Genomic DNA, 26,323 nt, shown 5'->3' on the forward strand with positions numbered 1-26,323 from the left:
GGAAATCACAGAAAACCTAAATCAGGATGGCCGGACGCGGGATTGAACCGTCGCCCTCCCGAATGCGAGTCCAGTGTGCTAGCCACTGCGCCACCTTGCTCGGTATGAAATTTATGTATCTTGTCCACATTCCATTCTCAACATTGTGGCAACTAAAATCGACCGTATGGAAAGTATACTCTATGGACTTTTACCTCTGCAAACTCTTCAAAATTTCGTGCTATGGTTTACTATATTTAATGCTGCATAATAACTGCGTTGAACATCGAAACAAAATTAAGTCATTTATGGGGGGAATGTATCAGTCAAGAAAATGTGTAAAAATCTAATTTTTGGGCCAAATAGTTTTTGTGGAATACAATGATAAGTGTGTCAAAGCAGTCAGAACACCATGTGTCAGCACAGGTGAGCAGTGCAGTGACAAAATCGCGCACAGCGTGGAATGCGGTGAGCACGTCTCTGTAGCAGCGAAAGGGTTAATGCGGCCGTGGTGGCTTTACTTCATGAACTGCGTGCTCCCCTCTAAATGTTAAGTTTGCGAACTGTACTATACTATGGTGCTGCTTCTCTTGGCGCGTGCGTCGTGTGCAACTGGCAACACAGCAATCTCCCTCGTCTGGGCGGGCATGCGCGAGCCGCCAAGATAAAAGAATTGAACTATAGTTAATTTAGCTTCCATTTCCTGTTTGAATTATGCTGTTCTCCCTCATTTTAGTTCTTCTTTCGTATTTTATGCCTTGACGGAGGTTCATTGCTTTTAGACTCTGCTTTGTCATCAGGAATTATCTGACAAAGTAGATTCTAGTGTTAAGGAATTATCTTAGTGTTAGAGAGTTTGTTATTTGTTGAATTTACTTTTTCAGATAATTTCATAAAATTACAATTCATTTCATGAGACAGTTGTTGTAATAAACATTTAAACAGTCCTGGAGCCTCTGTGGGCATTTTTCAAGTAATGACGGGTGTACAGTGTGAATATTCCTTATTATGTCCCTCTGTTACGCTAATAAATGGTTACTGCACAGTTTTTTTAAATGTGATAACAGTGAAGCACTGTTACTGTCTAGGCTAAAAAAGTTTTCAAAGTGTATTTTTGCATTTTCTGAACACCTCAACCTTTTTGATGAACTGCACTCTCTCATCGTTAGCAGACTTAATTGCATGTATGTGGCAATGTACTGCAATCATTTGCACCACCCAGCACAGCCGACGTCTCGAACACACCCGTCGAAAATTTCTTCTCCTCCAAACCTGCTAAGAAATTACTCCATCATAGTTAAAACATTCTTTTATTAATGTGTCAATGTTGTTTACTTGACATCTATATTTAAGTGAAGTTGCTGTAATACTTGTGCCACAGTTGTATAAGTATGCTTTGTCTTCGGGTTTTGTGAATTGTTCAGATCTCAGCAATATTGTAATTTATCACTCGCTGACTTTCAATATTTTGTACATTTATAGTTTTTCATTTTCTTCGTTTTGCTCCAATGCTCTGTGGCCCATACACTGGGAGCCACTTCTTGGTGGTTTAGGGTTTCACGTAGCTGCTGGCTTATTCCTGTTTGCTAATGATGCTGTAGTGTACAGTAAGGTGTCGAAGTTGAGTGACTGTAGGAAGATACAAGATGACTCAGACAAAATTTCTAGTTGGTGTGTTAAATGGCAGCTAACTCTAAATGTGGATAAATGTAAGTTATTGTGGATGAGTAGGAAGATCAAACCTGTAATGTTTGGTTACAGTAATACTTGCATCGTGATTGATACAGTCAAGTCGTTTAAATATCTGGACATAATGTTGCAAGGCGAAGTGAAATGGAATGAGCATGTGAGAACTGTGGTAGGAAAGGCGAATGGTCTTCTTCGGTTTATTGCAAGAAGTTTTGGAAAGAGTGGTTCACCCATAAAATAGACTGCATATAGGATGCTGGTGCGACCTATTCTTAAGTATTGCCCATGTTTGGGATCTGTACCGGGTCAGATTGAAGGAGGAAATCAAAGCAATTCAGAATCAGGCTGCTTGATTTGTTACTGGTAGCTTCCAACACCACCCTCGTGTTATGCAGATGCTTCGGGAACTCAAATGGGGACCCTGGAGAGAAAGTGATGCTTTTTTGAGAAACACTATAGCAAAAATTTAGAGAACGGGCATTTGAAGCTGACTGCCAAATGGTTCCCAACATACATGGTGCATAAGGACCATGAAGATAAGATTCAAGAAGTTAGAGGTCATACAGAGGCATATAGGTAGTCGTTTTTCCCTCCCTGGAACAGGAAAGGAGAAGACTAGTAGTGCTACAGGGCACCCTCTGCCATGCACCATACAGTGGCTTGCGGAGTATCTATGTAGATGTAGATGTAAACCCTTAAAAGAAAATCGGGCCAGTTGGAAGGCTGCAAAGCGGCAGCCTCGCTGTCCAGCTATACTTCCACAGTCGTCGTAAAGTGACCAGGTGAATTTTCCAAATTACTACTAGTACCCAGAATAGCCTCGTATCAAGTCAGATATACTGATGATGATCTGGTGGTGAGAAAGGTTAGTAATGAATGGATTGCTTGTACAATTAAGGTAGCAACATAGAATGTCAAGAGTATTGGCATACAAAGAAGGGGAATTGGCAGAAATTTTAAAGAAGGCCAAGGCAGATATAGCTTCCCTAACAGAAACAAAGAACAAGCAACAAAGTAGTAAGTATGTAGGAAAGTATTTGGTGATGTACAGTAGAATGCAAAAAAGGAGAGAACAAGCAAAAGGGTTCCCACTTACACACAGAAAAGATGGGAAAAGAGAATTATAGGGTGTAGTTATATAAATCAAAGTATTATAGTTTTAACTGTCAAATAGGAGAGACAAAACTTGACTGTCATTACAGTTTATGCACCTGAAGAAGGGGGCGAGGGGGGGGGGGGGTCTATAGATTTCAATGACAAACTGCAATCATCTTTGGATAAGTGTAGTATTGACAGGAGATTTAAACACAAGGGTAGAGAATAAATTTATCTGAAAGATTGTAGATACAATGGAAGAAGATAACATACATAACTATGGAAGATTTCTGAGAGATTTTGTTTCTTTTAACAGACTAAAAATACCCAGTACTTTCTTGTGCAAAACAGATATCTTAAAATACACATGGTCAGCTCAAGGATGTAAGGCCCGTAATGACTGCACTATCATTAACTAAAAATTAGAGTAGTAAGAGACTAAAGAGTGGACAGGGATATGACATAGGTGCTGAACATTTCTAGATGATACTTTCACTAAATACGTACACCAAATGGAGAAAGAACAAAATGTTGACAGAAGAGAAGATGAAGGAAGAAATCTATAAAATATCTGTATTACTGAGCAACTATACTGGAAGCTGGTAATAGTTTCAGGTTGCATCTCTAACAGCTTCCAGGATAAAAAGCAAAATATTTTCAGCATTTCACATAGTTAATGGCCAAATTTGAAAATTTAAAATGCTGTCATAGTCTACTATTTACAAGGTATAAGCTTATGTTAAAAGCTCAATACAAGAAAACAAGTACAGTAGTCTCGATATTTCAAGTCTCAGAGTTATGAGTTTCCTATAATTTCGAGCTTCAGAGGGGGGTTGGGGGGGGGGGGGGGGGGGGGGGAGAATAGGAAGTGTAAATTCTTGATCTGTTTTCCTCACTTGCTCATAGCACCATAGCACAACACCTGTTGAACCACACACTTTGTTGTGCCTATGTCAATGGCCTCATGGCCCCCATGCCAGTTTTTGAAAGTAGCATTTTAGGTTTGTCATTGTTGGCATAGCACAGTGTTCAATGTTGTTTCATTTTCTTTGTTGACTTTTTTTTCTAAAAAGAAGTGCTGTAACAAGGAAAAGGAAATCTGTGCCTTTGAATATTAAGTTATAAGCATAGAAATTACTTGACAAAGGAGAAACAATAAAAGTACTCGCTCTCAAATGTGGTGTCAGTGAAATTACTGTTGATGGCTGGTGAAGAAACTGACTTAAACTGGAGCAATTTTCTTCAAAGAAATGCTCTGAAAAATCTCGTAACCAGAAAACTATAAAGAAGTCAGAGTTTGAAAAAAACAAGTGAGGCATTTTTCACATAGTTTCTGCAACAAAGACAGAAAGGGGCTCCGATTTCTGGCTCAGTCTTGCAGGAGAAAGAATTGTTTCTTTTAGAAACCAGGTGTAAGTGGGAGACGACAATTTGGGTCAGGATATTTTGAAAGACCTGAAGAACAAGTATTGTCGGCAATTGCTACAGTCAGCCTTGCATTTGGAATACAATGAAAAGATTGTAGGAGCTTTGATGAAAGTGACTGTGAAGGGCATTGTGTACTGAATCAGCAAGTCTTGGAGTGAGATAAAGTCAAGTCATGGTGAAAAATTCAAGAGGAAGTAGACCTAACACTGAAACTGAATATTCTGGCAATGAGGATATTTTTCCTTGTCTAATATAATCGGAAGGTTGCCAGGCTGTGAAGAGGTGGAAAATGTGGAAATAACTGAATTGTTAAATTCAGATTTACAGTTGGGAGTTACAGGCTTTTCAACAATTACATGGTTAACACCCCAATGCAGTGTCAGAGTGATGAGGCAGAAACTGCACCGATGATGAGTCACACCTGTAGCTATGCTGCATGAGGTCGCCATGCTCTGCGTCGAACATCAACCTGAGGGGACGCCAACCAACAGCCTTTACCTCAGACAGTGGTGCGATATTGCCTTGCGGAAACTTTGCAACTTCATCAAACAAAAGACTCTTCACAATTACTTCATGAAGTAAAGTATTACTACTAGACTTTAGTTAAAACATAATTCTGTGCCTGTGCAAACATTTTATACTAATAAATTTCATGTTTTGATGACTCTATTTTTTCCAACATAGTTTTATTTCTTTTTCCCACATAAATTTCAATAGTCTTGAGTTTTCAGTAGTTCAGGATGGTCCTCGTCCCATTCATCCCAAACTATACGACTTCAGCATTAGACATGTTATTTTAATTTATTACTTCTTTACTACCGAACTCTATTTTCAACAGAGGTTGCAGTCAGTATCCACATATACCACTGAAAAATTATATCATTGTATGTCACACAGTTCAGGAGATATGACACCGTAGACATTGAGGTGCCTGGAAATTTGCTTTTGCTTAAAATGTATTGCAAATTACCCAGACTATATTCATCCATTGCCTCATAATGAAAGCACTTGGTGCCTTCCAACAAACTTTAAGCATAATTTCAAAACTTTTCTAAAATTTTTCTCGCTTGGATGCTTAACGTCAAATATTTAACACATTAATTCATCTTTAAAATAATTAGGTGCTTGAAGCTTATTTGTACCTGAGAGTTCATTTCTTTAAGTAATTGGAGGTTTATCGGTGTCCATGAAATGAACATAATGTTTGAGGTATAAACCAGAGTGGTTTAATCAAGAACTAGACCAGAAAGAAGAAGTGGAAAAAATAGGGGAGGACTGGGAAAATACAGCAACCACAGTTAAGAAAGCAGCTGAAGAAGCTTTAGGAAAAAAGGAAAAGATAAGGAGGAGGAAATGATTAAAAATTAGGACACTAAAATCAGATAAAGTTATAATGAAAAAACAAGATGCTTATCTTAAGTATTTCATTGAACCAACAGAGGAGAATCATCAGATTTACAAATGAGAGAGAAATGCAGCAAATCGAGGATTTGTGGGATATGTGTATAACTGTAATAGATGATAGTGATATTCATGGAAGGGAAGTGATAACTTATAAAACAATAAAAATGCTCAATCAAACAGAAAAAGAAGTTGCGCTCAAATAAAAACATCCAACAAGCAAACTGGATAGAACATTACAAGGACTTGTGGTACAAAGAAACATATTCCTCAGAGAATAAAGAGAGTGAAATTGGAATAGGATGGGTAGGTAATTCTTGTGTGAGTGAACTAAAAGAAACCCCTAAAGTCCATAAAGAATTGAAAAGCTACTGGTGTGGATGACATAAATGTTAAACTGCTAATATCGAGGCACCCTATTACAAAGAGACTGCTACATTTATTTAATATATGCTGCACAAATGGAGTTATTCCAGAAACATGATCACAGGCATACGTAATATTACTGTTTAAAAAAGGAGACAGCAATAACTGTGAGAACTATGGTGGAATCACCTTAGAACTATGGTGGAATCAGCTTACTGGACACCGCAAGAATAATGAATAGGAGGTTAAAGGTTATAGCTGAGAGTTTATTAGGCAAAGAAAAAACGAGATTTTGGATGGGTAGGTCAACAACAAGTGTAGTATTTATAATTAAAGAAATAATTGAAAAAGAGAGGAGTATAATTGAGAAAACCCATTTAGTATTCATTGGTTTTTCTAAGGCATTCGATAATATAGATAGGAAGAAACTGTGAAGAATGATGAGGAAAAGATAATCTCCACAACAACTAATGAACATCTTAAAAAGTCTGCTCAAACACACAAATGTAATTTTAGATATAAAAGTCATCTAACACAGCCTTTAGCCAACAAGAAAGGAGTTAGACCAGGGGGGCAGCATATGAACCACAAGTTTTAACATTTGTTGAGACGGCTCATGCCAAAAACGGCAGGATATTTTTGATGGGGAAATTAAGGTTAACAGAAGTTCCCACTTGAATTGCCTTTTAAATGCAGACAATACCATATTGCTGGCAGAGAATGAAGCTGACCTACAAAGGGGAATAAATTTATTAGATAATATTTGTGACGAACACCATCTGATGATTTCAGAATAGGGGTCAAAATCAATGGCTTATAAAGGAAAACATTCTGTATGGACAAAAATTGTTAATAACAGTAGAACAGTAGAATGGGCCAAACATTATAACTATTTCAGTTGTGGTGTTGCCTATGAGTATGATGATGACAGAGAAGAAATTAACGAAGTTTGGAAATATATGCGGAACAATAAACAGATGCCTAAGAAAAAGATTGAAATTTTGTAAGACAGTGGCAGTTCCAGTGCTTCTTTATGGAAGCGAATCATTGTTTATAAGTAAACATGAAGAAAGTTGCATACAAGTAACAGAGGTGAGATTTCTAAGAGCAGTAAAGGGACACGCAAGAACTGACAGATTCTGAAATTCCAAAATTGGGAAAGAACAGCATATATTTAATATCTTCAATAAAATACAGTAAAATAGAAACTGGAATGAACATCACTAAAGAGTGAGTGTGATAAGATTATCTCTCCAGAAGATTTAAGCCAGTTGCTAGAAGAATCAAGGAAGACCAAGAAAGGGATGGGTACCATAACAGGCAAAACATAATAGGCCTAATGCTTGAAGTGAAGAAGATGCTCAGATGATTTAAATAGCCATATTTTGTATATATTATTGGTGATTTTGGATGTTCATTAAGTCTCATTACCACAACTTTGTGGTCACTAATTGCTGTATCCATCATGACATACTCCATGTGCTAAGGATTGTTTGTGGCTAAGAGGTTTAGTGTGTTATCACAATCATGTACAATCTTCTTGGACTCCTGAAATAACTGCTCAAAACAATTTTCAGAGAAAACATTTGCACCAATATTGGATGATGTTTTATGCCTAACACAGATTGCAAATATATTTTCACCAGCATACTGAGAGTAGACTGAAGTCACCACCAACTATAATTATGTAAGGTACATAGGCAAAATTAAACCCAAATTTTCCTTGAACTCTTCAGTAATTATATCATCTGAGTTGTGGAGTTCGTTAAAGGAACCATACTAACTCACAGGAACTACCTACTTCAACTTCACTGCAAGATAAACTAGTTCTAACAGTAACAAACATGCTACCACCAATTGAATATATTCTACCCATTCTGAACAGCATTAAGTCTTGGCAAAAACTTTGGCTGAACTTATCTCCAGCTGAAGCCAGCTTTCAGTTCCTATAACAATTTCTGATTCAGTGATTGCTGTGAGGTTGGGAGCTCTGGTTCTTTCCCGACACAGCTATGACAATTTATAAATGTAATACCAATGTTTCCTCGGTCTTCCCTCATCCTGTGTTTCACCTGCACTCTATGGGACTGAACCACTGTTTTTATTTCTCCAAGACCTTCAAACCTGAAAAACATGGCAGGTATGATTAGGACTTATGCACTGAGGGTTCTTCACAAACTTCATTATGTACGAGGGCTATCCACAAAGTACATTACATTTTGGAATTAAAAATAAATAAAGTATTGGAAATTTTTTTTATTATATACAGATGAAAGCCACACTTAAATACTACTTTTCTACATAGTTACCATTTAAATTAGGGCACTTATCGTAGCGATGGACGAGCTTGGAAATTCCTTCGTCGTAAATTTCGGCCGCCTGCGCCTTCACCCATGTGGTTAATCAGTAACTCGGTAGAAATACGATTTTTGTGGATTTCGTGGAAAGAGGCACTACAATAAACTGTCAAAGGTATTGCCAAACTCTGCACAACCTCAGAAGAGCAATACAAAACAAGCGCAGGGGAAAGTTGGGCTCAAAGATCTTGCTGATTCACAACAACGCCCCGGCCCACACAGCAAATGCCACTCGTGAAGATCTCGAATCTTTTAAATGGGAGTTGTTTCCTCATCCGCCGTACAGTCCTGACCTGGCACCGAGCGACTTCCACTTATTCCCAGCAATGAAGAAGTGGTTGGCTATGCAGCGTTTGGATGACGAGGCGCAGCTTCAAGAAGAGGTAACCACGTGGTTGAAGGCGCAGGCGGCCGAATTTTACGACGAAGGAATTTCCAAGCTCGTCCATCGGTATGATAAGTGCCTTAATTTAAATGGCAACTATGTAGAAAAGTAGTATTGAAGTGTGGCTTTCATCTGTATATAATAAAAAAAAATTTCCAATAATTTATTTATTTTTAATTCCAAAATGTAATGTACTTTGTGGATAGCCCTCGTATATAGATATGAGGGTTGTCTGGAAAGTTCTCGGCTTCACCTAGAAATCGCAGCAGTACTCACGTGATTTTTTCCCACTCACGTTGGTACACATTTTAGTAGTCACTACATAAAATTGCGCCCAAGTTTAAATGTGGCTGTCAAAGTGTCCAAGATGTTTCATGTGAAGCACGTTCATAAAGTGCAAGAACACTTTAATCTTGACATAGTGCATGGTATTATTTTGGAAGGTCAGTGTATAAAGATATGTGAAATTGCTAATGCTGTACGGATATCAAAGGAATGTGTTGGTCACATCTTGCACCACAAATTGAACATGAGAAAGCTTTGCACAAAATGGGTGCCACATGTGCTCACTGTGGATCACAAACACATTAACATAGCACTTTCCAAAAAGTGCATGGTGTGTGTTTTAGAAAAATAGAAGTGACTTTTTGTGTCAATATGTGACAGTGGATGAAACATGGATTCACCTCAACACACCTGATTCCAAACAGCAGTCTATGCGATGACCAGAAGTTGATTCTTCAGTTTGAAAGAAGGCAAGGATGGTGCCATCAGTGGGAAAGATATTGGCATCGGTGTTTTGGGATGCGAAAGGAATTTTGTTGATTGACTGTCTTGAAGAAGGTAAAGCCATGACTGTAGAATACTATTCTCAGTTTCTAATGAAACTGGATGCAAACATTTGTGAAAATAGATATGGCTTAAAGAAGGAAAAAAAATCATCTTCTATCAGGAGAATGCACCAGCCCACAAAAATGTCTTGGTAGTGGGAAAATTGAGGGTCTTGTATTATGAAGTGCTGAAACGTCCACCATATTCCCCAGATCTGACTGCCTGCGACTTTCATCTATTCTCAAACTCAAAGGAATGCCTCTTTGGCCAGCATTTTTTGTCAGTCAAGAAGCCATTACGGCTGCAGATGGGTACTTTGCAGCACTTCCAGAGAAACCCTACAGAGAGGGGATAATGGCATTGGAACACAACAGGGCGAAGTGTACTGATACCAGTGGAGATTATATTGAAAAATAAAACTTCTTTGAAAGCATAAAATGTCATTTTCACTATCAGGCCGAGAACTTTTCAGACTGCCCTTGTAGTTTATACATCAAAGAATCAGAGACTCTTGACAGTTTTTGCCTGTGATCCATATTGATACTGACAAGATGTCATTCCCAGCAATCCCAAAACCGCATCAAAAATCTCTACAGTAGTTCCTGAGACTAGCCTGGACATATAAAAAGAAGTGAGGAGGAGACTTCAGTTTATATATGTAGAGAGAGAAGATGTAATAAAATATTTTTTTGCATTTTGTGTTTTGCATTCAGTAATATTTTTCTGTCATGCTTTTGATGGATAATAAATGTAGTGTAAGTTCTAACAGCAAAATGGTACTTGTTATGTGATGCAATTACGATTTAATAATTTTTGAATTTTTCCCATTACTTGTACTGTGAAGCCTTGCTTCTTGCCGAAATTCAATAGGGAAGTTCCTCGTAGGTTTCAGTGAATGAACTTCTGATTATTGAAATATGTGACATAAATGGCTGTATCTTTTGAATGCATTGACTTAGAACATTAATTTTTAGACCACCAAGGAACCATAGAACTTAGTGCATGACATAAATCTTCAACTTGATGCCTATAACTGTTCCTGAGAGAAAAACGGGTGGTTAACAGTTGGACAGACAGGTGGAAAACGAAGCGTTCCTGTAAGGATTCCATTTTACTGATTGAGGTACGGAACCCTAAAAACCAGCTGGTCCACTCCACACAGACCTCACTACCTGTGTAGCTGCCTCCTCTGTGTAATAGGCCTCTGCTCTGTTGAGAAAATCACAACCCCTTTCCACCTTATGGTACAAACAAAGGAATCTGAAGCCGACATTGTTGCAGAAGTGTTTTAGCCTCTGATTCAGATCCACCACTAAGGTCTGTACCCAATGGACTGCTGTCAGTCCTCCGAAAGATGTTACACATGTGAGCTCTGCCTTTATCATGCAAGAAAGACTGGCTGTTTTTACCTCTTCAGGTAGCTGCTTAAATCAGAATCTCTTCTGATCCAAAGTGACATACAACATTTCTATCACTTGAGCTACCAGCTGCAGTTGGCTGCACCCTATACTCTTCATGGCTTTCAGAAGGACCTGGAATGACTTCTCCCAGAATAAACACATATTGTACACTGGATTTTTCCCCTCTTTGGGTATCCCTATTCATAAGGGGGCTCCACCAGGTGCATAGTATTGGAGTTCCCAACTACCAGTAATCCCAAATCTGTGAAAGCTTGGACTTTACATGCTAAGAGGTTTCCCCTGGAACACTGCAGGCAATTGCAGCCAGCTCAGGATCTCTTTATCAGCCACAGTTAGTATGTGAAACCTGTTTGTCAAACAAACTTGGAAGACTTTTCGATTGGCCCCATAGAAAAACTTTCACTCTCTGTCTCACTTTGAAACGACCTCCCAGTCACCACAGGCGAGGGGGTCAACTTTATTGCAAACAGTAACCGATTCACAGTAGCGGGACCAGTTGGGAGTCACAGGGGGCTTGCTGGGATGCCCTTGGATCCGCAAAGTCTAGCCCTCACACAGATAGCCAATGGCAATGGCCTCAAGCTGTGTGACTGAAGCCAACACCTCCTGAAGCTGTGAGCAAAGGGGTCCTCCAACTCAGGTCACATCTGAACATAGTGTTCACAGTCATTCATATTAAAGATAGTGAATCTACACTACACAAACACTGAGAAATTTAAGATTAAACTACAGAAGAACACAGACACAGCTAAATAAGTAACTGGTTTCCACTTAGAAACTCATAATATAATGTGCAAATGAGTGATATACTCTCCTGGCAATTCAAGAATGGAGACTGGTTTCTCACTGAGCTACGTACGACAGTCACTGGCTGTTCAAAACAAATGTAAGTAGTGCTCAGATGGCATGAATCTGTCACACAGTTACTAAAATGTGAGACTGTGTCTCGTAAATACATGAACTTGCAAAGAGTTTATGAATTGCATGCTAACCAAATGTTTCATTAATGATCTGAAGAAGTAGAAATCACTGGTTGCCAGTTCCAGACTGGAAGGATGGTCTGGAAAGACCAACCCACACCAACAATTCAATTTTGCTAATGGCTAAATGTGGTCAGATACTATTCTGTACCATTATCATTCCTCTCTGTTGACGGATTGTAGCAGAAATATTCATTTGTGATCCAAAAAGATGAGGAAATTGTTTTTCTATTTCATCAATGCTCCCCTCGTTCACAGTTTTCCTAAATCACTGGTAAGCAAATATAAGAATGGGTCTTTAAAAGGACATAGATGATTTCCCTCACCCCCCCCCCCCCCCCATCCCAATACAAACAAGTGCTCTCCCTGCGCTGGAAAAGAGTTTCAGAACTCTACAGCCTTGCTATGATGAGGAATGGATGAGTATGAAGTCCCAGAACAGACTGGGATCTGGAGCTAGCAGATCAAAGGTTAATTTGGCAAGATGGGGCTGCACTGATCAAGCTGATATTCAGTGCAACTGTGGAGAAGACCAGGCTGTTCATCATGTGTTTCAGTGCCGACTGTGGTCCAGCCTCTTCCACAGAAGAACTTCATCAAGGAGCAGAAAATGTATTGGAAGTGGCCAAGTTTTGGACAGAAGTAATATAGTCATAACTGTTTATAATAATATGTATGTTTCTGATAAAGTAATAAATAAATAAACAAACAAACATATCAACAAAACATTAATTTTAGCGAAGGTGTTACAACATGCAGTGTCCAGAAGCACATTGCAGCACCAAAACTGTAGGAGAATTGGGATAGTTGAAGATTATCAACTATGTTCAACCTCATCATGAAATGAGTAACTGAGAGTTGGAAGAAACAGTTTTTCTCATTCTAACCTTTGAGAGCCCAGCAAAGGTGGCACAAACATCTAAAGGAAAACCTCAGTCTCACGGTATGTTATATGCTGATGGAGGTGAATGGCTGTTAAAGTGAAACAGTCATTAGAAGGCAATTTCTGGGGAGCTTAGGGCACCTAAGTTGTGTAAGGCTTAACTATCCTCTGTTTACCAAAACCTCGGCAACAAACCAAAGGACATCCTTCTATACCTTTTTAATACAATTGGGCAAGCAGGACAATTTCCCAACTTTTCGAGGGAAGAAGTTTCAGTCTCCCATCCCTGAAATAGGAGAGGACAGTGCCTCCGTAGTTACAAAAGTGTTGCCTCAATGAGCAGTGTAGGAACGAGCTTGGAGCAAATGGTCAGCTGTCTCACCTGGCCTGTATAGAAAGCTTCTTAACCACGCCTGATGTGGGTTCACAAGGCATTGATTAGCATAGGCAACCTAACTGTGGTGTCAGTTGTACAACAGGCTTCGATTTTTCTTTTATTTTATTTTGGGTAATCAATTTTCCGATTGTTGCTTGCGGCTTGCAATAGTTTCACTTCCAGTGACAGCCTCTCCATCTCAGAATAACATTTATATCCTATGAAGACAGTATTTAGAGCACTTGCCCACGAAAGGCAAAGGTCCCGAGTTCGAGTCTCGGTCGGGCACACAGTTTTAATCTGCCAGGAAGTTTCAAGACAGTATTTAATTGACAGTTTTTTCATATACAGGTAAGGCAAAATTATACTACTATACAATGGGCTTGCACAGCTCCATTCATAAGGTTCCCATTGTTGTTTAGGGCTCCCCATTGCTGGCTGCCAATATTTGTACTGTCTTTCCAACTCCAACAGTTTTTAGGGACTCATTTAGGGGAAGTTTTGTCATACAGATTTGATTAGGTGAGTTGTGCGGATGGTAGGTCCACTCATAGTGCCATATTTGACAGCACTGCTAAACGAGGCATTGCAAATACGTAGGATTCTGGTGATATGGAAAATTACTACTACAATATTGATTAAAAAGGGAAATGATAAAGAACCAGCATCAACAAAAAGCTGTAGACCTATTTGCTTATTAATTGTCTTGGCCAAAGTTTAGGAGTATCTGCTTTGTGCCTGGTTACAGGCACACATGGACCTCTTGGGTCTAAACCAGTGACATTATGAATTCAGAAAAGGAAAGTGTGTAGATGATGCAGTTAACAGAGCTCTACATATGTAAAATATTTTACAGCAAAATATGCAGTTGTGCTCGTGATTGACATCGCAGTGCATTCGATAATCTCTAGCTACGATATTTGCACGCCTCTGAGATCTTGTTGCCCCCAAATCCCTGTATAGGAACTTTGTAGATTATTGTAGCAAAGTATAAGGTAATTGAAAAGGTTACCAAGGGCTGCCTTCAAGGCTCCATCAGTGATACATTGTTCTGGGATCTTAGCATTGAAACCCTGTTACATCTGTTAGATGAGGTAGCTACTATTGAAGCTGTTGTTGCATACACAGTTAATACCCTAGTAGTTGATTTTGCAGACTCCAGGGCGAAACTTGAGGAAAATATGAATGGTATGCTAGCTCAGATGCTGCATTGGTGCAAGGACAACAAACTGACTGTAGCTGTTTATAAAACACCTTAGATACTTTTAAAGGGAAGACCTTCTCTTGCCAAAGGGCTTGATGGAATCCCTGTAAAACACAGCACCAGCACTATTTGTAGATATTTAGGCATTCTTCTAGATGAGAAAAAACTTCATAAAACATGTAAAATCTGTTCCTCAGAAAGCAGCTAAAATTAAGCATAAGGTTGCCCTTGGTGGGACTGCTGACTACAAATTACTATTGCATGTCGAGTGGTCATATCGTGAAGCTATCTTCCAATGCCATTGTGGGCTTTGCTGGCCAGTGTCTGGGGTGCGTTGCCTTCAACTAGGCAGATGCAAAACAATACTGTGACAGATTCAGCAGAGCGTACTTCTGAGGCACAGCGGTGCCTTTTGCAGTTACACCTGTTGAGGGATTACTGGTGCGGGGTATGTTTGATAGACATTGTGGTACGTTACATGGCAGCACTGTATTGGTTGGGGCATGGACAATATGATCATGTGTATGAGTTCACAGGATCTCATATTACTGATAAAAGACATTTACAAGCCTGGAAGTAAGATAAACGTTAGTCTGACTGGGACACTAGACGCACTGCAAGGCGGGGTTTACGATGTATCCCAAGCATCAGGAATAGGCTCAAACCACGCAGCATCACCCCTACTCAAGGTATGTTGGACCTGTTAACAGTTCATGGTCCATATCCCAAACATTTGCATTGAGTGGGATGTAGTAATGCTCCCGGAAAGCTCTGCTGATCATATTGTTTTCAGTTGTCCCCTTTTTTTTTTAGGGTGGAGAGAGACTGCAGACATTTTGACTGCAATCTGCAAACAGTTGAGTGACCAAAACTTGTGGACTAGAGCAGATGGATGCTGTGAATGTTAAAATAATGTCAACAGACCACAAGAAGAATTTCCTCCTTTATTGATAATGATAGACACATATAAATTAGACTAAGAGGAACTTTGATATATATATTTAAAAAAAAAAGAAAAAACCAACCAGGAAGAAAGAATGCTTTTGCCATCCACTCAGATATGCATAGACTTGAGGATTGCGAGGCATGCACATACCAGCGTGGGCAGTGTAGAATAGTGTAGCAACAATAGGTTTAGAAGTAGATATAGTTGTAGTTAATTGTCGAACCTCAAGTTGTTCTGAGGCTGCTTGTAACACATCTAGTAATATAAGCTGGAAATTATTCACTTGGAACTTTAGTTAATTTATTTTATTTTATATAATAGAGGGGAAACATTCCCACGTGGGAAAAATATATCTAAAAACAAAGATGATGTGACTTACCGAGCGAAAGCGCTGGCAGGTCGATAGACACACAAACAAACACAAACATACACACAAAATTCAAGCTTTCACAACAAACTGTTGCCTCATCAGGAAAGAGGGAAGGAGAGGGAAAGACGAAAGGATGTGGGTTTTAAGGGAGAGGGTAAGGAGTCATTCCAATCCCGGGAGCGGAAAGACTTACCTTAGGGGGAAAAAAGGACGGGTATACACTCGCGTGCACACACACACATATCCATCCACACATATACAGACACAAGCAGACATATTTAAAGACAAAGAGTTTGGGCAGAGATGTCAGTCGAGGCGGAAGTGCAGAGGCAAAGATGATGTTGAATGACAGGTGAGGTATGAGTGGCGGCAACTTGAAATTAGCGGAGATTGAGGCCTGGTGGGTAACGGAAGAGAGGATATATTGAAGAGCAAGTTCCCCATCTCCGGAGTTCGGATAGGTGGTGTTGGTAGGAAGTATCCAGATAACCCGGACGGTGTAACACTGTGCCAAGATGTGCTGGGCGTGCACCAAGGCATGTTTAGCCACAGGGTGATCCTCATTACCAACAAACACTGTCTGCCTGTGTCCATTCATGCCGACTGGACAGTTTGTTGCTGGTCATTCCCACATAGAAGGCTTCACAGTGTAGGCAGGTCAGTTGGTAAATCACGTGGGTGTTTTCACATGTGGCTCTGCCTTTGATCGTGTACACCTTCCGGGTTACAGAACTGGGGTAGGTGGTGGTGGGAGGGTGCATGGGACAGGTTTTACACCGGGGGGGGGGGGGGGGGGGGGGGTTACAGGATAGGAGCCAGAGGGTAGGAAGGTGGTTTGGGGATTTCATAGAGATGAACTAACAGGTTACAAAGGTTAGGTGGGCGGCGGAAAGACACTCTTGGTGGAGTAGGGAGAATTTCATGAAGGATGGATCTCATTTCAGGGCAGGATTTGAGGAAGTCGTATCCCTGCTGGAGAGCCACATTCAGAGTCTGGTCCAGTCCTGGAAAGTAAACCTGTCACAAGTGGGGCACTTTTGTGGTTCTTCTGTGGGGGATTCTGGGTTTGAGGGATGAGGTAGTGGCTCTGGTTATTTGCTTCTGTACCAGATCAGGAGGATAGTTGCGGGATGCAAAAGCTGTTATCAGGTTGTTGGCGTAATGGTTCAGGGATTCGGACTGGAGCAGATTCGTTTGCCACGAAGACCTAGGCTGTAGGGAAGGGACCGTTTGATGTGGAATGGGGTGGCAGCTGTCACAATGGAGGTACCGTTGCTTGTTGGTGGATTTGATGTGGACGGACGTGTGAAGCTGGCCATTGGACAGGTGGAGGTCAACAAACGGTCCCCTTCCCTACAGCCTAGGTCTTTGTGGCAAACGAATCTTCTCCAGTCCGGAATCCCTGCCTACACTGTGATGCATTCTATGTGGGAATGACCAGCAACAAACTGTCCAGTCGCATGAATGGACACAGGCAGACAGTGTTTGTTGGTAATGAGGATCACCCTGTGGCTAAACATGCCTTGGTGCACGCCCAGCACATCTTGGCACAGTGTTACACCGTCCGGGTTATCTGGATACTTCCCACCAACACCAACCTATCCGAACTCCGGAGATGGGAACTTGCTCTTCAGTATATCCTCTCTTCCCATTACCCACCAGGCCTCAATCTCCGCTAATTTCAAGTTGCCACCACTCATACCTCACCTGTCATTCGAACATCATCTTTGCCTCTGCACTTCCGCCTCGACTGACATCTCTGCCCAAACTCTTTGTCTTTAAATATGTCTGCTTGTGTCTGTATATGTGTAGATGGATATGTGTGTGTGGTGCGCGCGAGTGTATACCCGTCCTTTTTTCCCCCTAAGGTAAGTCTTTCCGCTCCCGGATTGGAATGACTCCTTACCCTCTCCCTAAAAAACCACATCCTTTCGTCTTTCCCTCTCCTTCCCTCTTTCCTGATGAGGCAACAGTTTGTTTCGAAAGCTTGAATTTTGTGTGTGTGTTTGTGTTTGTTTGTGTGTCTATCGACCTGCCAGCGCTTTCGTTCGGTAAGTCACATCATCTTTATTTTATTTTATGTTTTTTAATTGATTTTTATTTTAATTTTCTGTTTTATTTCTACATTAATATTACAAATAGTTGCTCTTAACATAATTTATCAAAATATAAAAAATAAATCATTGTACGTCCCCATGATTATCATATATGTACAACTGTTTAGAGTTTGCAGATAACAGGTCAAAAATTTGTGACAGTAAATTGAATTGAATTGTCTCCAACAAGGAAGTGTTTTAATTGTAATCCTCTTGCTCTTTCCCTATAAATAATTAATGTCCACGGTATGGACTCAACTCGAGTGCTGCTTATTATTGGATGAATTTTCAGTTGTTTAGTTCCTCTTGCAATCCTGCTGCAGCTGCAGCAGCAGCAGCAGCATACCAGTTACAGTCAACTACATGGAGGTCAGAAAATGAGATGTAGATGCCTGTTTAAATTTTTCTGCTGCGAAGAGTGTGTGTGTGTGTGTGTGTGAGAGAGAGAGAGAGAGAGAGAGAGAGAGAGAGAGAGAGAGAGAGAGAGAGTGTGAGTGTGTGAGGTGAGTGAGAGAGAGTGAGTTTTTACCCTTTCTTCATGTGCTTTTAATGTACCTGTTCTACAAATGAAAACACCACACTGAAATATAAGAATTTGGTGAAATCTCTGGGCCACTTGATGGTTATTTCTAAATTCTCATGGATGCCACTCTTAAGGAACCTAAAGACAAGGTCTCTGTAGGAAAACCTTAAAGCACCTTAGCCACAGGGATTAATGGAACAGAGTGTGTCAGCTGCAGGTTTGTAAAGTCTCTGAGATCCCAGATAGATTACAGGTGTTACAGGTGCACAGTAAGACTTGCTAATCTTAAGATCATTGATGCTACCCACCATGAGGGGAACAGTCTGTTCACTGGATCAGGTCATACCTAGACTCTGCACTGAAGCCGGGAACCTGCTACAAATCATCCTCTGGCAGCTCTTCAATATGTTTGAGTTATATTGGTTCATCCATTTTACAGAATTCTTAACATATCAAACTGTTGCTCACCATGCAATGGAACCAATTTTCATGAATGAGCAACAGGTTCAATTGTATGTGTGTGAAGCATGAGGTGTTGGATTTTGGTGTTGGGCACGTGGCAGTTGGAAACCAGGTTTGCAACGAGTTACCTCCCTGATTACTGACAAGGCCCAGAATAATTTTTGATTTATTGCCAATATTAGGAAAAGGGTAGATTGCTACTCACCATGTAATGTAGACTTTGAGCCACAGAGAGGCACAACAAAAAGTCTGCTAAACATTCCCCACAGTGCCAGCCACTAATCCTGTCCAGTATCCTCGTCCATTCCTACTCCACCTCTGCTCCCAACCCATTTCCTCATGGCTAATATCCTTGTAATAGACCTAGATGCAATACCTACTTGATACATCCTCCTATACATCCCCCTAACATCACATACACCAGTCTGGTCACAAGCATCACCTATCTCATCAAAGGTAGTGTTACCTGTGAAAGCAGTCATGTGATCTACAAGCTAAGCTGCAACCACTGTGCTATGTTCTAATTGGACGTGATAACCAACAAGCTGTTTGTCAGCATGAATGGACACTGACAAACTGGGGCCAAGAAACAGCTGGACCACCAGTTTCTGAGCAAGCTGTGTAACGCAATGTTCTTCACTTCTGTGATTGTTTCACGGTGTGTACCGTCTGGATCCTTCCTACCAACATGCATCTTTTTTGAACTGCACAGGTGGGAACACTCTCTGCAATATATGCTGTGTTGCTGTAGCCCCCTGACCTCAACATTCATTAGTCGCTGTCCTTCACACATCTGACCCCTTCCCTGTTCCCACACTAGCACTACACAGTCTTCTATTCCACCAATGCACCCACAGTCTTTTTATATCTACATCTATGTAAATACTCCACAATCCACCTTATGGTGTGTGAAGGAGGGTACCACATACCACTACTAGTAATTTCCTTTCCTTTTCCACTATCAGATAAAACTAAGAAAAAATTACTGTCTGTATGCCTCCATATGAGCCCTAATTTCTCGTATCTTATCTTCATGGTCCTTACGCACAAAGTATAATGGAGGCAACAGAATTGTTCGTCAGTCAGCTGCAAATGCAGGTTCTCTGAATTTTCTTAATAGTGTTCCTCAAAAAGCATTTCACCTTCCCTCCAGGGATTCCCATTTGAGTTCCTGAAGCATCTCTGCAACACAAGGGTTTTAATCGAACCTACCAGTAACAATTCTAGCACCGCACCTCTGAATTGTTTTGATGTCTCTCTTTAATCCAATCTGGTACGGGTCCCAAACACTCGCAAGAATAGGTCACACTAGCATCCTACATGCAGTCTCCTGTACACATGAACCACACTTTCTTAGAATTTTTCCAATAAACCGAAGTGGACCATACGCTTTTCCTACCACAGTCCTCACATTTTGCTTAACAATGTTATGCCCAGATATGTAAATGAATTGAGTGTGTCAAGCAGGACACTACTAATGCTGTATGTGAACAGTATGGGCTTGTTTTTCCTATTCATCCTTCATTAACTTAAATTTTTCTACATTTAGAGTTAGCTGCCATACCTCACATCTCCTTTTCCACTCACCCCCCCCCCCCCCCCCCCTCCCTCTGCCCCCTCCCCAACCTCTGTCTAACCTCCTGTCTGCACATAGTTACTCCAAACTCTCCCCACTAAGTTCCTGTTTGCTTGTACAAGCAGCACTTCACCGTCCCCCACCCCTACCCTGCTATCTTCATCCTCCCCAGCCCAGTCTCCTCTTTATCCCCACCAACCAGATTGTTTCTCCCATGATGCACTGTTGCTCACAGTCTGGCCTCAGCAGCCAGAGATAAGAGTTTGTGTGTGTGTGTGTGTGTGTGTGTGTGTGTGTGTGTGTGCACCCTGTAATCTATCTGGGATCTCAAGAGAGCTTTACACACCTGCAGCTGACGCACTCTGTCCCATTAATCCTGTGGCTAAGGTGCTTTAAGGTTTTCCTACAGAGACCTTGTCTTTAGGTTCCTTAAGAGTGGCATCCATGACAATTTAGAAATAACTGTCAAGTGGCCCAGAGATTTCACCAAATTCGTATACTTCAGTGTGGTGTTTTCATTGAGACACAGAAGTGTGTACACTCCTACACATATTTTTTATTCAGTGTGTCATGAAATGTTAAATGAGCACCACAACTTTATTGTTATAGTTAAAAGATATACATAAGCAGGGATCTCACTTGGTTGTTCTGTGGTTTCCCCGTTATAATTCAGTAGTGCAATGTGCCATCCACCCTGCATATTACCATTTCACTATTAAGGTTCAATCATGCGTAAATGGGAAGAAGGATAACTGGAAGTGACTGATAATAAGCTACAGTTAGTAAAAGAAACAGTTCGGCTGTGGTAAGAGGTTCTTCTCGCACAAAGGATGCATTTTGGTGACACCCGGCTTTCTGCTTCAGCAAGTGGACCTTGTGATGTACAGATTACAGTGTACCAGATGATAATTGGCTGTTTTATGTTCTGACAAAGGGGCAAGGCTAGTTTATCTGCAGATTTTCCTTCTAGTTCAGTTGCCAATGGGACAAATGTACAGATTTAAAGATTCTGTGAAACATTTATTTTACATATGTTTTAACATACGGTGGACACCAGTCACGATGGTTTGAAAAACTGTGGATGCACTTGTCAGATCGTCACAAATAGTAGCATTCCTACTATAATTTCTAAACCACATCTGTGGCACCTTGTGCTAGGTAAACACCCGAAAATGGCCTTTTAATCTGAAACTATTTGTGTAATTAAGAAGATCTTAATAAATATAAAACCTTAGAAGGGAAATTTCACATTCATTCACCAAAGTTAGTCTTTTAGAGTTTGACTGCTAGTGTGGATGTAATGGTGCACATATGTGAGAATGAGAGAGTGTAGTTGTAAATGAGATTATATTATATCCTTTTATAAAGTTTTATCCTTTGTTTCCCCCAATTGTTTAGAGCAAGAGCACTGATAACACCATAACTGAACATCCTTAAATGAGAAACACACTAGCACACACAAAATGGAACTTGACTTAGGTTCCATAGAACCAGCAAGTCCTGAGCTATTTTACTCTAATCTCTTGGACTCACCACCAAGATAGAGAGATAAAAATAAACTTTGCCCCTAAAATAGTCCCTTTTATTCAGTAGAATAAGAGTGGTTTAACGGCTATGTTGGACAACTGAAGCTTCTTGCACAGGGATATGATATGTTTGTATCTTCTAGGAATTTATGTCAAATATACTGTCACAGCTATGCTAAAGGGTTCGCAGAATGTACAACCAGTGACCTTGTTGGTGACAGGACTCAAGCTGGGATGGCTGTGTTTGGCAGTGACACAATCTCATTAATCATTGATTTGCTAGCAATTGCCATCAAAATGTGTATGTCACTGTACGACTCTAAGACATGGAGGCCTCAGAGAGGACACTGGGTATAGCCCGGCATTGTAACAAAGTTGTCGGCATTGATTTCTCCTTGTTGCTTGCTTGCTTTTGTGGATATTGCTCAGTGGAATGTTGGTAATGGTTATTCCTGTGTTCATCGTTTCCTAACATGAAATTATCTTTCTGAAAAGTTACTGCCTGGAGGGAGGCTCCCAGGTGAATGCTCTTCGGTAAAATGAAACATTTTCCAATCCTTCATCTGTGTTTTTAACACCAAAACAACACCCAGGACAGGGTGGGTGTAATACACCTACAGGGTTATTACAAATGATTGAAGCGATTTCACAGCTCTACAATAACTTTATTATTTGAGATATTTTCACAATGCTTTTCACACACATACAAAAACTCAAAAAGTTTTTTTAGGCATTCACAAATGTTCGATATGTGCCCCTTTAGTGATTCGGCAGACATCAAACCGATAATCAAGTTCCTCCCACACTCGACGCAGCATGTCCCCATCAATGAGTTCGAAAGCATCGTTGATGCGAGCTCGCAGTTCTGGCACGTTTCTTGGTAGAAGAGGTTTAAACACTGAATCTTTCACATAACCCCAGAGAAAGAAATCGTATGGGGTTAAGTCAGGAGAGCGTGGAGGCCATGACATGAATTGTTGATCATGATCTCCACCACGACCGATCCATCGGTTTTCCAATCTCCTGTTTAAGAAATGCTTCTGCTTTAGCCTTTTCCGTAAGATTTTCCAAACCGTCGGCTGTGGTATGTTTAGCTCCCTGCTTGCTTTATTCGTCGACTTCCGCGGCTACGCGTGAAACTTACCCGCACGCGTTCAACCGTTTTTTTCGCTCACTGCAGGCCGACCTGTTGATTTCCCCTTACAGAGGCATCCAGAAGCTTTAAACTGCGCATACCATCGCCGAATGGAGTTAGCAGTTGGTGGATCTTTGTTGGACTTCGTCCTGAAGTGTCGTTGCACTGTTATGACTGACTGATGTGAGTGCATTTCAACCACGACATACGCTTTCTCGGCTCCTGTCGCCATTTTGTCTCACTGCGCTCTCGAGCGCTCTGGCGGCAGAAACCTGAAGTGCGGCTTCAGCCGAACAAAACTTTATGAGTTTTTCTACGTATCTGTAGTGTGTCGTGACCATATGTCAATGAATGGAGCTACAGTGAATTTATGAAATCGCCTCAATCATTGGTAATAGCCCTGTATACAAGGATTTGTCTCACTGGTTGAATTGTGCAATATCCAAATTGGTGGAGTGTTTGGATGTGACATTGGTTTATTGTTGAACTTCATGGGAGCATGGAGGCATGCATACTCATCATCAGGATTCCAAGTGACTATGTCTGCCCGCATCTCGTGTTCGTGCGGTAGCGCTCTCGCTTCCCACGCCCGGGTTCCCGGGTTCGATTCCCGGCGGGCTCTGGGATTTTCTCTGCCTCGTGATGGCTGGGTGTTGGTGATGTACTTAGGTTAGTTAGGTTTAAGTAGTTCTAAGTTCTAGGGGACTGATGACCATCGATGTTAAGTCCCATAGTGCTCAGAGCCATTTGAACCATTTTTTTGACTACGTCTGACCGCAAGGGAGGATTGCCATACTGTGCACCAAGTACATCATATAACCTCATCACACCTGTGCCTGCCATCCAAGAAAATGTGATGGACTCTGTGCAACATTCTGTGCCATCTCATGTGATTTGTTCAGACTAACACCAGCCGGTCTAGGGAATTAACATTACCATTAACACCACATGGTGTCATGGCCAGGAAGCGAGAACCGTTGATGTATGCGGTCGCATTGTCTTCTGCAATGAATTGCAGTTCTGCATTTCCACGAATGACCATTGTTACTGAGTACGGCAGTGACATGGGGAGAGGCCCCATTTTTCCAGTGTTTTGGAGGGGCGCAGTGGTGTGACTCCTGATGTCATGATGTGGGAAACCATCATGTATGACTTCAGGCCACGGCTGGTAGCAATTGAGGGAACTCTGAAGGCACAATGGTACATCACTGACATCCTGAGTTGTCATGTGTTACTCCTTACGCGACATTATCATAGTGACATTTTTCAACAGACTATGCTCAACCACACATGGCACATGTCTATGATGTTGATATAGTCCCGTATCCAGTAAGATCCTCTGATCTCTTCCTGATGCAGGGTGGAGCACAGTAAATTGCTGATTTGGGAATGAAATAAAAAAAAATAATGAACACTTAGTAACTTACATTTTTATTTTTCTCATATTGAACAGTATTGGAAGTTTCTAACTGCATGGTTTAAACAGTATATCTGGCAAATGTCTTCCTTCACAATCTACACATTGCCACAGTTGTTTACTGACATTCTCATGCACTCTTTCAAGCATGTCTTGCAATTTCAGCCTCAGTATAGTTCTGTAGGTCTTCCAGAATGTTGGGATGGTTGCAATACACCTTTGACTTCAGGTTACCCCAAAGAAAAAAAATCGCATGGGGCTACATCTGGTGATCCTGGTGATCATGCGAGCCAGTTGAGATACCCCAGGAAATGTTTGCCTCAAAAAATTCTTGTTAATGCCCGCTGTGTTTGCAGTGGCACCGTCTTGTTGAAACCAGTTATCCTGTTATTGCACTGCCTCAAAAGCTGTCTGGAAAAACTCTTGCTGCGTAGTTAAGTAATGATCCAAATTCACAGTTATAGCTTGATGATTTTCCTGGAAAAAGTCGGATTTGTGTCGCTCCAGTACCTCATATTCTGTTTGTTTACACACCCATTGAGGTGAAAATGTGCCTCATCAGGAAAGAGCACATTTGTGTCACGTGGTATGGTTGCAAGCATGTCTTTGCAAGATGTTATTTGTGTTACATAATCCTTTACTGATAATTGCTAGACCATGCTCATTTTATATGGGTCGAAATTGTGTTTATTATGAAGAATCTGGTGGATAGAACATCTTGAAATGCCAAGAGCAAGTGTGTGTTTCCGAACTAAGCATTTTGGAGATTGCAGTACTGCTGCTCAAACTCGTTCAACATTTTGCGGTGTTGTAACACTTCTCTCATGTCCTCTTCATACAGATGCATTTACTCAATTTAAAACTGATTGTCGTCCAGAAGCATGTCCGCATGAAAAGCGCGCTGCTCTGCAATGATTGAATGAGGATTCGAGAAATACACTTCAACACAAAATGAGCACTCCTCACATGTCCACTGCATTATTGCAACTGAATAACAATTGAATACAAACCTCCCGTCGGTCACTATAAATCATACCCAATCTCCCCTCTATTCGAGCAACAGTGCCGCCACAATGTGAATTCTAATAAAGCAGTTTACCACATTCCACCCTGTAGAACATGTGCATGTCCAGCTCAGACATCAACTCACACACATTACCATTATCCTTGATATCATGGACCAGTTACAATAGTAGTTATGGGCCACCTTGCCTCAGGAGCAGATACAGTGGCTTTGTGACACATACCAACCTAATCAGTCCAGAGGCCAGAGGGGCTGCAGCATGATACTGATACTGCCCATACTGAAAAGTAATGATAAATTTTTCTTGACATTGTAATCACTGAAATAATGTCAAATACCCTCTCAATCTGTGGATGAATTCTTTGTGTATGCTTGTGCTTATACAAACACTATTTAACTGCTGCAGTTGGATGTGACCTTGACTGGACTGATAAGCTACTACCTGATAACAGTTTCTGTGGTTCCATGCATTTAAGTAAATATACTTATTTTCTCTTTTATGATTTTTTTTCTTTCCTGTCATCAAAGTGCAGCACATTGTGTAGTGTATGCACATGTTCAAATAATTCTCATTCAGTATTACTTGCAACTATCTGGAATTTGACCAGTGAAATATTTTTTGACATAAATGGTTTTAACATTATCACAAATCATACTATTTCACATTTTCACTTTATTAATGGTATAAGAGAATTGCAGTTTTGGGTGGTCACAATGGCAAATGAATAAATACATATGGTGGGAATAATTCATACTCGCTCATAATCTGATGATTTATGGTATTGACACTTAAATCTGTGGTTATGGCTAATTCTCTTTATAATTGATATTAGCAACGTATTTAGTTTTTCAG

General features: G+C 40.7%; 1 protein-coding gene across 1 annotated transcript in view; it reads left to right on the plus strand.

The window, feature by feature from the left end:
* Nucleotides 1-26,323, plus strand: part of LOC124621961 (synembryn-A) — a 132,113-nt gene that overhangs the window by 27,185 nt on the left and 78,605 nt on the right. The gene's annotated exons all lie outside the window — the stretch shown is intronic.

The sequence above is a fragment of the Schistocerca americana genome, chromosome 7, assembly GCF_021461395.2.
Source record: "Schistocerca americana isolate TAMUIC-IGC-003095 chromosome 7, iqSchAmer2.1, whole genome shotgun sequence".
Classification (NCBI taxonomy): Eukaryota; Metazoa; Arthropoda; class Insecta; order Orthoptera; family Acrididae; genus Schistocerca; species Schistocerca americana.